The 14,806-nt window shown below is 26.3% G+C and overlaps 1 protein-coding gene and 1 long non-coding RNA gene across 3 annotated transcripts in view; one reads left to right on the top strand and one right to left on the bottom strand.

Annotated features, from left to right (window-relative positions):
* The window catches only part of LOC107163666 (cytochrome P450 306a1-like), a 37,314-nt gene that overhangs the window by 12,807 nt on the left and 9,701 nt on the right, over positions 1 to 14,806 (top strand). The window contains exon 1 of one of the 2 annotated variants that reach the window (XM_015511200.2): positions 8,967 to 9,090. The exons of the other annotated variant lie outside the window; for it this stretch is intronic. The gene's annotated coding sequence lies outside the window, so the exon portion shown is untranslated. Of the gene's footprint in view, positions 1 to 8,966; positions 9,091 to 14,806 lie in introns of those variants that run through there. 2 annotated transcript variants of the gene reach the window in all.
* On the bottom strand, positions 5,551 to 8,569 carry LOC107163667 (uncharacterized). Its single transcript, XR_001506026.2, has 3 exons — positions 8,362 to 8,569; positions 5,929 to 6,090; positions 5,551 to 5,834 (listed from the first exon to the last, which is right to left on the bottom strand). It is a non-coding gene; the product is annotated as an uncharacterized LOC107163667 (long non-coding RNA).

The raw sequence follows: 14,806 nt of genomic DNA, 5'->3' as shown, positions 1-14,806 counted from the left end.
CCTAATTAAAAATAAACCACACACCTAATAATAAAATACATTTGCACATTTATCTCTACGATAAAACTGTTGATCTAATTTCACTATTTAAAACAATATATGTATATAAAAAAGTACCCATGTAGTAATATTATAATTTATAAATAAACAAATAATACTTCAAATGTGTAATAAAATGCTATAAATTAATATTTGTTTATAAATGTTGACACGTATTAAGTATAATTTTGTCTCGTTTCAAGGACCCCTTTCTCCTGTACTTTGTAGTTTGTAAATATATTCGAAGAAGAGGGGTCGAGTTTAAAAAATATAGGAAAAGATCTTGAATACTGTCCAAAAAGATCAATAAACTTTAAGCTATTATAAAGTTATTTAAACACCGTTGTACCCTGTATTGCCTATAGTGATAATGTGATATAAACAACAATTTCAAAAACGTTCGACCTTGCATCATGACATGTTATATAAGAATCGGTTGAATGTTTACTTGATTGGGTTATTATAATATACATAGTTCAATGTCAATCGCTCATATCAGAGGCGGATGTTTATGGGTTGTGGTCTTGTAATTCGCATAAGTGCACATGGATACATTTTATTACCTACGTGTTAAAAAAAATATTGTTTACGAACTACCTAAAAATGATCAACAAGCATGTCACGAGAATATTTTTTGCCTACTTTATAATAGGCTGATCAAATGTATTTATCGTCGCTCGTAATTAGATGTATCGATAAAATATATAAGTAAGTCGCATATGATGTATAAAGTTGTATGTGCAACTTAATTAATAATTATGAGTTGCTTACCTTCTCCTTACCTCGAAGCACAAATAAGCCTTCAAGACGTGCTGTCCCGTCGCCCCTTTTATAACACTGTTATTTTCAATGTGCCTCTTTATCCAAGAAGGCCTGAATAAACTAATGATTATAGGTAAGTACTTGTTTATCTATAAAAGTTCTTGAACATTTCTATATGCAACATAAATTATAATAATATACCTAGGTAGGTACTAGCCATATTTTAATTTACATGATAAATCTTTGTGACCTACATTGAATATAGTATGATATATCATTCGAATACTTTTCACAACTGTTGTGCTTGGTTCTTTCAGTGCTCTGAAATAGTCGTATAGCTAGATAGCTTAGCTAGCTATAGAGTCATGCGGAAACCTGGTATACTGTCAACCACTCGCCAATACTTCCTTTTAAGTCTTTTAAGACTTCGGATTGACAAGCATTTATGCGACGGTGATAGATTTGTTATAGTGTTTATTGATAACTTGTATAGACCTAATTAGTATATACCTATATATTAATTTTGAACATATTATTATATATCATTATATATTATATGTTTTTTGTTAAATTTTTAAATAATTGTTTCTTCATAAAATTGAATATTATTTATAATATTTTTTTTTTTTTACTATTGTCTTTAGCTTAAAGCGTCATTTTAACTTTTTGAAAGGTACGCTAACTGAACTACCCCAAAAAAAATTAGCAGGCAAATATATATTGTAGTACTACTGTTACTAATAGAGTTATTACAAAAAAAATAAATATTTTTCTTGCTACGCTCGAAAATCAGGATCTTTATATTTTCCATACAATAACCTAATATAATATTATGAATATTTTATATCTAATAATACTAATTTAGAAGGTACTTAAATTATTTAAATGTAAATATTTAGGCACACATATAATTTTATCTATAACATTGTATTTCAATACTTAAGACCAATTAAAAAAATTTTTGACTAGCGCAGAAAAATGATAGTTAGGTTAAAAAAACGATGGTAAAAAATACAATCACTTAGGTATGCGATGTATAAACATACCCTGCAACGCCTCAAAAACTTTTAAGCTCAAAAATGTTTTCCATAAGAAAATCAATTGTAAAACAACAGTGATTGATACAAGTAAATAGAACAGTTTCCTACAAAGTCAAATTCGAAATACAGAATATAATTTTAATTTAATTTATTGAATAAAAATAAATAATTTTTTTAATAATTCAAAAACTACACAAAGAGTCAATTATTTTATTTTATCTGTATAATATTTGTATTTCTTACATTATAAAACGAATTTATATGCAAATAAAAATACAATTGTATTGTAATATTATCATCAAAATGCAATATAAGTATATACAATATACATATACCAACACACACATATATATATATATATGTGTGTGTGTATATTACAAAATATCTAAACAAGTTATTAATAATACACATTTCAACATTTTTGTAACTTATAATGTTTTAAACGCAACAGGACCTTCTGCGTATCCATGAATGAGTAATGACTAATATTATTGTTATTGGGGTTGTAATTTTAACCATTATATTACAATAAGTAGGTACTGTTGTTATATACAATATATTCATGGTTATACGCACCAGGCTATTTATATAATTGTATATAGATTCTGATTTTAATTATATTCTTGCACGAGTTTTGTTTGGTAAGCTTAGATTAAGCTAAAAAGTAATTTTAACTTGATATCTCGAAGGAAGGGATAAATCACCCAATGATAATACCCCTGAGGCCCTGAATACTGCCAATATATAATAATAATATTTTTTTTTCAATGATTTTTAATTGTTAAAATAATATTATATAAATATATATTTATTTTTGGATCTTCATTTTTCATAGTTTCTTATAGTATGTCCACATCTTATACTTGTTTATAAATCGTTAAAATCGTTTGTTTAACACATTTATTTTCAAGATATATACTTACAATAATGATATGAGATTTATTATAAACATATAAATACCTGATTTATATATAAATTACTGATTTTTTAAATTCCAAGTCAAAGTTATATAACTTCAACTGCACAAAGAATAAATCACTGTTTTCCACTAAGTATGTACTTGCCAAAGTATATAATAGTATAAGTATATACTGTATATATTTTGAGGACCCCTTTCATTTGGAGGTTGTTGGCGTCCATCTTTCAAGGGAAATATGCTTCTGGATTTAAGAATCACAGTATAGACAACGTGGTTAAGTCAACGTCCACCCAAGGACAACTATAGCAGGTATATATATTATTTTTTTTTTTGAGTTCGTTATTCAAACCCTGTTCTTCTTTCGTTAATTTACATATTTCTCATCTTGGTGATTTGTAGACGCCAGACGGTCATCGGCCTTAGGTTCAGGGGTCAATGCATTTATGGATTGGAATCGTCATTGGATTTCATTGAAAAATTCTTGAAAGACTGAATAGGTTAATGATCTTATATAAAGTTTTATAATGTTTTATATCAACGGGACATTTTAATTTTTTAGACGTTCTTAATTACTAGCAGACGTCAATCTTGCTCGATATTAAAAAATACAATATTTATATATACCGTGTGTTCAGCAATCTAGGGAACACTGCATTTCTCAGCCGGATTATGTTGGGAAAAATCGAATTTGTTTTTAATGGTACATAGGTACACATTTTCAGATAAATTTAAATTTTTTAACCCTCTCGGTACGCGCATGCGCAATGCAACTTATTTTTTATAATAGCAACCGGTATTACCAAATTCGGATAGACTGAATTTTTTAAGTCATTTTGACAGATTAACCATGATGGCTCTAAAACCAAAATTGACTGAATGAGAGCCATTCAAATTTTAATAAATAATACATTTTTACAATTCATTATAAAATTCGTAAAACCATTTATAATTATTTATTATTGGTTACTTTTTAAATATGATGACGTATTTTTTTTTTATACGAGTTATAAATATGATTAATTTAATATGGATATAAAATTATTTAATTAAAATTGATTACAACTGTATACGTAAAAATATTCAAAAAGTAACCAATAATAAATACAGTGAAAACTCTCTATAATGAATCTGAAGGACCATGTGATTTCTTTCGTTATTTAAAGTTTTCGCAAGAGAGTAATTAATAGGTTTTAAATCAAACAACCATTATAAGTTAACTTAATGTTATTTACGTAATATAGAGTTTTTCTTTGTAACGAGTTTCGTTATAAAGAGTTTTCACTGTAATTGTAAATGGTTTTATACATTTCATAATGAGTTGTAAAAATTTATTATTTATTAAAATTTGAATGGCTCTCATTCAGTCAATTTTGGTTTTAGAGCCATGATGGAGCAATTGGTCAAAATGCTTTAGAAAAATTCAGTCTATCCGAATTTCGTATCAAAAATACCGGTTACTATTAAAAAAAAAATAAGTTGCGTTGCGCATATGCGCTTACCGAGAGGGTTAAAATTTTTTAATTTATCTGAAAATGTGTATTTATGTATCACTAGCTTGTAAAAAAAATTTCGATAAAATCGACTTATTCCAACATAAATTCAGTGTTCCCTATAAATTGGTAAACACACGGTATATATAGGTTTAAATTATTTGTAATTTGTAATTATTAGTAAAAATGTAAAGCCTGCAATATCTAAGCAAAATACCTTTCATGGCATACCCACGGGGTTGGTGATGAAAAATAAACCGAAGCACTGAAAATATTTTTCAAAATCTGGGGAAGTCGCTCTGCTGTATAGAAGGTGTGAGTGTACCCATCACAACAATCGACATTGTTTAGCTGTTAGGTCACTGTAATAAAATGGAAGTGTTAAATTTGAATTCAATGATCAATTACTGTACGAGTATACGATAATTAACGTTTCTGATTGGAGACAATTTGTCAGCCTATTTATTTCTTAGGATATTTTACTAAATATTTATAATTTATATTGATATTAGTAATTTAATAGGTTGAAATATTCGCATATTATATTATATATTTACATGAATACATGATATAACTATATAAGTATATATTATATTATTTCATATAAATAAATATTTATATAAAAATACTACTAAATGCAATAGACATTATTAGGTAATATTCAAGTAAATGTGCTATTGGAATATTAAAAGTCTAAAAATGAGTTATGCATATGTATTTTTAAGATTTATAAATCGATATGAACAACTTATGTGGGATCTCGTATTAAATTATAATGTTTCCATGTTAGAGAAGAAAACATCCATATTATCAAAAAATGTCATACAGAAGTACATTGTATTTTATAAAATACATTATTCGTAATGTCTACACTCGTTATATGATTGCATCTATCTGTGCAATATTGTTCCAAGACGGCTTATTTTTTACAATAAATATAAATTAATTATATAATGTTACATAACAATTTGACCATATAAATGTTTTTTGAGGTTTAAATACAATTATGTTAAATACCTATACATGTATATTAATTATGACAGGTCTGATAAGAAATATTGTAATTTTTGTAGTTATTAATTTATATATTTATAAATCATGTACGGAAACCAGGAACTTATGTGTTCCCGGAGTATTATTTTTTTTCAATTTCCACAGTAGATTTCCTTCAATTCAACAATTATTCAAATATTAATTCTCTGTTAAATTTTTATGCAGGTGGTCTATGATTCAGACATACATACTATATATAACTATAGTTTAAGGAAATAACTAATTTATTAAGAACTTTATGACTGTCAACATTTATACTTTTATATATATTGTATGTTGTACTAATGATTTAAGTATAATGTAAAATCACATCGTTTCTCAATAAAAAAATTTAAAAATATAATATTCTTATAACATAAAGGTATAATATCGTTAAAATTGTTTGACACCAACTCTTTTATAGTTGTATCAATTATTATATAACTATTTAATTCACTACAGATAATTATCATATATTGGCAGTGATGTCGGTGATGATCCATAATCCATGACAGTGGGCATGCATATTTGTAGCATATTCGGGTTGATATCCTACAATACCAATTTTTTTCTTGCATATTAATTTATTTCTATAAAACTATTTTTTAAATAATTTTCAGATTTAATTATATAATAATAAATATACCTTACTCAGACAAATTTAATACCGTGTGAATAATTTTTGTCATACCGTAGATGTGTAGGTACACAACTCATGTGTTTTTTTTTAGAAGTAATTTTGGCTCACAGCAATCAATTAGTTTTAATTTTTTGAAACAGTTTGATCTTATTAACAATTTCTGAGATTCTGGAATAAAATTTTCATTAGGCATTCATTAAGGCATTAAGAACTAATTTATCTGTGATACCTATACATCATACACATACTGTCATATCGGATATTTTTGAATTAGCTAGTTTTTTTTTTGTTTTCAGAAAATAATACCTGCAGTTCCTTTGATAGCCGTATTGTTTTCATAATAAATTTTAAAATTTATATTCGTATTAAATTTTCCTCAAAAATAGTCAAATTTTCACTTCGCATTAAGTATATAATTCACATGAAACATTCATCGTTTAATAAATGTTCAGCAGTTTACAATGTAAGTTTTAGGTGTCAAATATGGTATGTAATTCCATAGATATCGAAAATTTCTTTTTAAAATAAAATTATTGTTCAATGGATTTTAAGCATAAAAGTGTAAATATTTTTGAACATTGTACCTATATTTTGTAAATTTTTGTGCCAATACCAAAAATGTAGTTTAATGTATTCATATTTTATATCCTTTATTTTATCGTTTAGTATATATACGAGTAATATATATTATGTGTGGATATTGGATACCACCATAATATTAAGTTGTTTATTTAAATTATACAGTTTCTGTATTCATTAATATCTTAAGAAAATAGATTAACCTTTGGTAACTGAAATTATGTTTACCCAACACTTACATAACATAATATACGTAAAATACATATTTATTTCATACTTTTATGCTATATGTTAGTATCCCGCGTTTAATATACCTATTATAATAATGGAATACCGCCAAAGACCTGACGTCGGCAGTTTAATACACAAGTTTTTTTTTTTTTTTCGTTAAGTACCTGTTTGAGGCCCGAACGAGGGCAAACCTTCATAATATACATAATATATTTTATATATATATATATGTATATATATATATATATATAAAATGAAAATCTATCAGTGAGAAATGATTTATATATTATTAAACTGCGTATTGAAAATTGGCTACAATTTTATATTTTGATGCTATATATGTATAAAAAAAACTCGTTGGTATACATAATGTCGGATGATCAAAAGTACGCGACGTAATTAATGTGCCCAAGGTCTGAATGGGATTCCGTTCTACGTCTCGACTGTATATATCGTCCATGAACTGTACCTATATGCGTCTGATATTATTATCTCATAGGTAATGTATTATTCTGAATATGTTAAAATTATCAAAAAAATAATATATAATATCTGACCTTGAAAAGAATTCGTCTTACTTTCATTGAAAATAATTGTTTCGTGAAAAAAAAATTCAATATGCATACAATTTGTGCAAACTCGCTATCACTGTCTTTAGAAATTATAAGAAATATTGAATAAGAAAAAAAAAATTAAAATAAAAACGATTTAAAATTGATATTATAATATTTAATAAAATTAAAATGAATTAACAAAACATTTTTGACACGTCATTATATAGGGAATTTTTCATCCCCTATTGTGGTGTTCCTGGATGGTGTTCGTTTATTCTCAAAAATAAAAATTAACTTAGACCTAGCTTATAGGCATACTTAATTTTAAAAACCAGTGACAAATTAATACACACAACAATTACTATATTATATCTGCCTAAAATATCTGAGCAGAGTGTACAGTTGATGTTTGTACAAGAAGTTTTACGTTATTGGAAGCTGTATTTACAATCGCTCGTTTTAATCATCCCTTCGAAAAAAAATCTGATGCACCATTCACTGGTATACCTAGTATAAGTAATGGGAAAGTGTTTAGGTCTTTATATTCTAGTTGTACCTACGACCTACCTATTGTTGTGCGCTACAAATTTAATCTTTTTATTACATTTTTTAGTGAAATTTATTGAAAATAATATCACATACGCAATTTCAACAATTTAAAAAACTACACCTAGAATTAAGCGTTTATCCTGCAGCTACTTCTATACAAGCGTTTAAGTTACAAATAGTTATTACTTTTTTACCAGTGACTATTAAAATAGTAACATTTTTTATTTTATTCAAAATATTATATTAAAAAAATGTTTTTATGTTTTCTATTTTTCTCATAATTAAATAAGAACGTTACAAAAACGCCAGTATTATAATTATTTTTAAATCATAAATTCTTTTTACATTTTTCCTGATTTCAATAATATTATTGATATGTTTTGTGTGATAAATAATTTATTATATACCTTAGCCTATTTATTAATTTTTTGCATTTTAATAGATTTTTTCCAGAAATTCACAATAATTTAATCATTTACATCTCAATGATTTCCTATAAAAAAAGTCATTAAATATATCTACTTACGTAATATTATATCGATATACATTATATATACGGCTTAGAACGTTTTCGGTGATTATGTTTTCGACAAACAAATTTGCATGTATTTGAAATGTATGCTAATGGCTCTGTATTATTATTATTGAATTATAATTGTAACTAGGTAAAAGCAAAGATGAACGATTTACTTAGGTATCATGATAAAACACCTCTCAACACGTGGCCACGTGGGCCTCGGGATACTCGAATGTTCTATTTAGGTAGTATAAATTATTTGTGATACCATAATCAGATAGTTACCTCCTACCTATAAATTACTGAAATACCATAAATTAATCTATATATCTATATAGTGTGAATATTTACACGTGTTTATGTGTGTAACACTGTGGCGTTTAATCCATTAAAAAATACTACAATTAAATCGTTTGTAAATACCGTAAAGAAATGACCGGACTTGAACCAATGACCATGAATATGTTTACATTAGCATATTATATGATGATTAAACTATAGAGTATAAATTTAGAGACAAGGTTAAAAGTGACGTTTTACAAATTTGTTTATTTCATAAATGTTAATAACAATTAAAATAAGAGGTGAATTAATCGGTTTTCGGATGTTGTTATTTACACGATTTTGCACCACGTGATTCATAGTTATATCACCATCATTGCATGGCAAACACGTGGTTTTGATCATAAATGAATATCGAATGTTTGCAACACAGGAAATGATAAACACATTATACAGGTACATTTTGAAACTTTAGCTTACTACATCGGTATGTTAAAAGAGCATCTTTTTATGAAATTGAATAATTTAGTAACGGTTGGTAGGTATTACATATAAAGATTATTTATCTATTAAACGTAAGGTATAACACTATTAATATCGGTAAGTACAAGGTACTCTTTAAATGAGGTAGTCGGAGATCTTAGTTTACAGAATATAATATTTTTACATTTTATAGATTTACCAAATACTCATAAATATTTTACTAGTTATTTGAACTATTTGATTAATATTTACTGTAAATAATCAAATGTCAACACTCAACTATGACTTTTAATATCCTTTAAAATTTTTTTTCGTATTTTAAAAATAATTTCAGGCTCACTTAGCAATTCATTAAATATCCCCAAAAATCACGCAAATGCAAAAACTATAATATATATAGGATAAGATGCATACTGACATTACCACAGGTATGAGACGAACCACCGGTTTCACGTTACATCCGCATTCAAGCAATTACTATGAATAATATTATAATCTTATAATCTTATCTTATTAAATGTAGTATGTTATGTGTATGACTTGTATAGTTACTTTACCCATAATATTATATTTTTTTCGATGCAAGCGATGATGACTTGGCCATATGGAGGTAGTTTTAATATTAGATTGGTGTCACTACGTTTTCTAATTTTCGTTTTAAATACAAAATGTACGCGGTGTGCATGTTTTGCGGCCGAATAATATTATTTTATATAGTTATTATATATATCTTTATATACTATAATATGATTACTTTATATGGCGATCTTCAAACTGTTTTAGATGATATATTTTCAACACTATACAGGTGCACCGTGCCCGTATATAATATAATTACGTGCGTTATACATATTATATTACCCATATTATACAGTTGATGTTTAACTGAAGATACTCCAACGTTCCCAACTTGTTCTTTTATCTATCCCGAGTATGTGTAGCTACTGCAGAGCACTATTGCTGCTGCATAAGCGTATTCGCATATTACGATATATAATAGCATAGACATAATTATAATTTATTGTCTTGTGTTTCGACTTTTGCCGGTTCATGCGTGGAGTTATATACGCGTTGGGTATATACTTCTTTCAAATATTGTGATGTTGTAATGTGGTGAACGTCTGGATAGTTCAATGAACTGTTTTTATTGCATACAATACTTATAAGTATAGCTAATAATAATTGTCTTCATATGTTTCAAAACTTATATATTAAATATGTACTTATGTACATAATATTGTATATAATAAGTATACTGTATGTAGTATGTCTTATTTATAATTGAATTTGTCACCACAAACAAACACACTTTTGCTAAGTGATTTTTTAGGTTATTAGTATAGGAGTTTACATTTAATGATGATTCAGGTAAAAAGGTTATTCGTGAAGGAGTTTACATTTGGCCCACTGATTAACCTCTTTTTCCTTAATAATGAAGTTATTCAAAAGCTGATTTTGGAATCTTTAAATATTATATTATATTAAGGGCACGAGGCCTAAAGGTGCAATTGCATTTTACATAAAATTAAAGAATACAATATATGATAACAGAAAGAAATTAAAATTAATAATCTATAAAACTAAAAGAATACAACATTTCGAAGACATAATAATAATTAATAAAACACATAATATATATAAATTAATTATAGACAAATAAAAGTAAGGTGCTCATTAGCCAAACGCATCCTTCGGTCAATAGGATCATTTATATCATAGTTAGTATGATGAAAAGGAATTAAAAAAGTATACCGTGACTTAGTGAAACGAAGAGGAACTCTAAAGTTAACTAGGGATATTAAATATACCTATTCAAAGGCCATATTTTCAAATTCTTGAGATTTTTGTACCACTTAAGGAGTGTCCTGTGGCGTTACAAACTTTTATTTTTCAAATAAGAACCCCCTTTTTGTATACTGTAAATTATATAGCTGATCAGTTTTTTAAAAATGTTGATGTATTAAAATTTAAAATCAAATTCTAATGAGTAGTTTTTGAGTTATTAAACCTTCCATACTTGTTTTCTATTATATTTGAGTGTTTAATAATAATAATTTGATATCAATGAATTTTTTTTCGTGATAATTAATTTAAATATTTTTAAAAATTGTTCTTTTTTTCCGTGTTTTTTTTTTTTTGTTGTTCTTATTTTCCGTGTTCATTTTTTCCTTGGTATTTTTTACCTATTACCCTAAATATTATAATGCCTGTGAATCTTATGTATAATAGTAGGTATAGTATACTGTTAGTGTATCATAGTACCATATATAGTACCATCTATATCTATAAATATCAAATTGTTTAATATATTTATTCATTTTTCAATAAATTTACATTCTTACATGATATTATAATTGCATGAGGTATTTCGGGTATTCCAATGACTGGCCACGATAGTATCTAGAATCTTCTAGAAGAAATAAACAAATAGCAGTGATAATGCTGCTATTTTTTACATTCATGCGATAGCTTAGGCTAAAATACTACCGGACGTGGACAATAAACATTTACACGTGCTATCTACTGAATCGATGTATAGTGAAATGTAATATTGTAATAATAGTATAGATTTAAAATTAATATTAAAGTTTCTTTTATATCCTTGCCACACATTTACAACCCTTCCAACTTAAGAAACTCACAAAAATAATACACAAAAGTAACCCCTACCGTACTATCCCACATCCAATGGCTTATGTTGACGCGGGTTTTTCCTAATAAAAAAAATTCTTTTGATTATTTAAAAATTTAAAGAAGGATTATTTTTTGTATTTTCAATATGCCCAAAGCAAAAATAATAGTGGTAAGTAACTGAATGTCACTCTGCTGTACAGTAGGTTACAATAAGTGAGTTACTGTGTATAGTATTAAATTTGTATACGAAAAACGATTATGAGTGGATACGGTTTATCAATCTAGGATATGCTACACTATAATAATTTATTGCATTGTTGTAATTATTTAAAAAAAAAAATGTTGATACCTTTAAATTAAATTTAAAATTAATCAAATCAGATTCATTATGTACCCAACAACCCAACTCAATCATTCAATTTTATGAATACATAGGCACAATTTTTTTTATTAGCATTTGAAGTTCAAATATTGACAAAAATTCGTCAAACCAATGAATATTTGCAAATTAGAGTTTAAAAATCATAAATATGTTTGTGTTCATAACTAAGAATTAAAAATACAACACTAAGTTTTCCATAAGTTTTTCTACAAGTAGCTATAGAGAAAACTCAAAGCGTAATTATAGGAAAATGTTTTGAGTATTTGAGTTTTAAATTTTTATGAAATCAGGTATATGTATATATATGATAATATAAGGTATTATGAATTATGATAACTACATGCAATGTTTTTTGAAAAAATTGATTAACCATGCCTTATTCAAAATGCGTCCTAATTGCAAAATAAAATATTTGTTTCAAAATAGAATATATAATATGACAATATTTAAATATAATATATCCTAGACTGACAAATCATCTCCGTTCAGAATCGTTTTTCGTATACAATGATACCTATCATTGGATTCAAATCTAACCTACCCTAGTCAGAGGTCCACCCCACCATCTAATGTAGCTACAGCAGAGCGACATCCACTTACCCGCTTTTTTTTATCTATTAGAGCCGCAACAACTAAGGTTATTGACATATTGTACAATGTAAACATTAAATTAGGTGCTAAATAACATTATTAATATTAGTAATTTATTATGATATTAGAAAAACAACTAGCTATAAACTATTACATTTATTTACTTATATTTTATAATAATATATATTATTTAATTGTTTTTCAAGTACTTCAATAGCATGCATAATAATTGTTAGGTACTTAAATTAATTCAATACATTCACTAAGTAGAAATCAATGTCCTTAAATATTGTTGAATGTTGATTATTTGCAACTCATATCATCACGTCTTATTAATTATTCAAGTGTATGTATTTTTTTAGGTCAACATTTTAAAAATATTAGATATTTTTATCAAATATTTCATTAATATATTGAACGTGATGTGTTAGTCTCTTTTTACGATAAATACAAATTTTTAAATAGCGGATATAGAAATTGAAATATAATCATTATATTTGTATATTTTTTTATATTATAATAAAATATTTTATACGACGTATATTTAAGAAATAATTAAAATACGACCCTGAATATATAGAACATATAAGGACAATATTTCGGTGTAATGTTTAAATAAAAATGACTCACATACGTGTTGCTGAAGGAAAACGATAACCGTCCCGCGCCGAGAGCAGATGATGCACTGAGTATATAATACCTATAATAATTTATTATTATGTATTATTTTTGTGCAAAATTTAATTATAAGATATAACTTTTTTTTTGTATTATCGACGGCGTTACTGGAATTGCTTGCGCATAACGTTACAGCGTCGCCATCGTTTATTACAAAAAAAAAAAAATGAAAATGAAAATGATGTTATAAAATATAGCTAGGTCCACATGGAATAGACCTAGGCGTATAAGCCTATATGAGTGGCGTAGCCGAATTTTTCTTTGAAGAAAAGGAGAGAAGGATACTGTTATTTTTTTTTTAAGAAAATGAATGAAAATATTATAATCATATTATCATTCATATTAAATTGCAGATGAGCGAGTGTGACTTACCTAGCAGCAGTCTTGTAAAGTACTTGAGTAAAAGTATTCTAATACTTTTTAAATACATTTGAAAATAGTACTTGGACACGGTATTTGAATACATTTTTTAAAGTATCTGTATTTAAAATTAAATACTATTTTTAAATACTTTTTTTGTTTTACCACAGAGTATATGAAAATATAAAATATAATATTTTCATATAATCTGTGGTTTTACTTTTTGTACAGCCGTACCGGGACGCCAAATTTAAATAAAATAATACAAATTGTACAACATTTTTATTTATAGATCGTTCATCACTGTTGTGTATTGTTATATTGTAATATTTATAGAGGCATAAACTATATATTATTATGTATACATTTATTTAATTGGATGTATACAGTCCGTTGATTTCCTAATAAAATTGGAAATACCTTTAGTCGAATTATGTACATATAAAAATAAAACAACGAATGACGATTGGTAATATACAGGGTGATTCATGAGGCGTAAAACACTCATTATTTATAAAAACTATTTACTTTTTTCAAGTTTTCTTTTTCTTCAACATTTTAGATCTATGCTGTTCTAAAACTATATAAGTTTTTAATATTTTTCACCCTTATATTTATTAGGTAAACCACTATCAACTTTTGATTTTTAAATGGCAACCTATATTAAAAATATCATAAATGAATAAGGCTATTTTTTAAATGAATTTCACGTTTAAATTTTCATTTTTCGTTAATCCGTTGACGAGATATAGTCTCCCAAAGTTGGATGGTTTTGGGGTGGTGTTAGTGTATAAATGTGTTATACCATGTCAATACTTCCACACATGCCATAGTCTAGATTATATCTTCATCATAAAAATAATTGTGCACATCTACTCTACAAATCAAAGTGGTTATTATTTATGCCACTAACCCAAGGGTTAAATAACAATAACTAGTTTGCCACATTTATAAAATCAGTACTGAATGTTTAGTGTATAATATATAAAAGGTATTGTTGTCCAAGCTATAGGTAGTATTTGATGGTACTTACAACATCCACCA

This window comes from Diuraphis noxia, unplaced genomic scaffold, assembly GCF_037042655.1.
Source record: "Diuraphis noxia isolate RWA-SAM2 unplaced genomic scaffold, SU_Dnox_SAM2 contig0005, whole genome shotgun sequence".
NCBI lineage: Eukaryota > Metazoa > Arthropoda > Insecta > Hemiptera > Aphididae > Diuraphis > Diuraphis noxia.
Note: the sequence above shows the minus strand (reverse complement) of the source record. Positions and strands in the feature narration are given on the sequence as shown.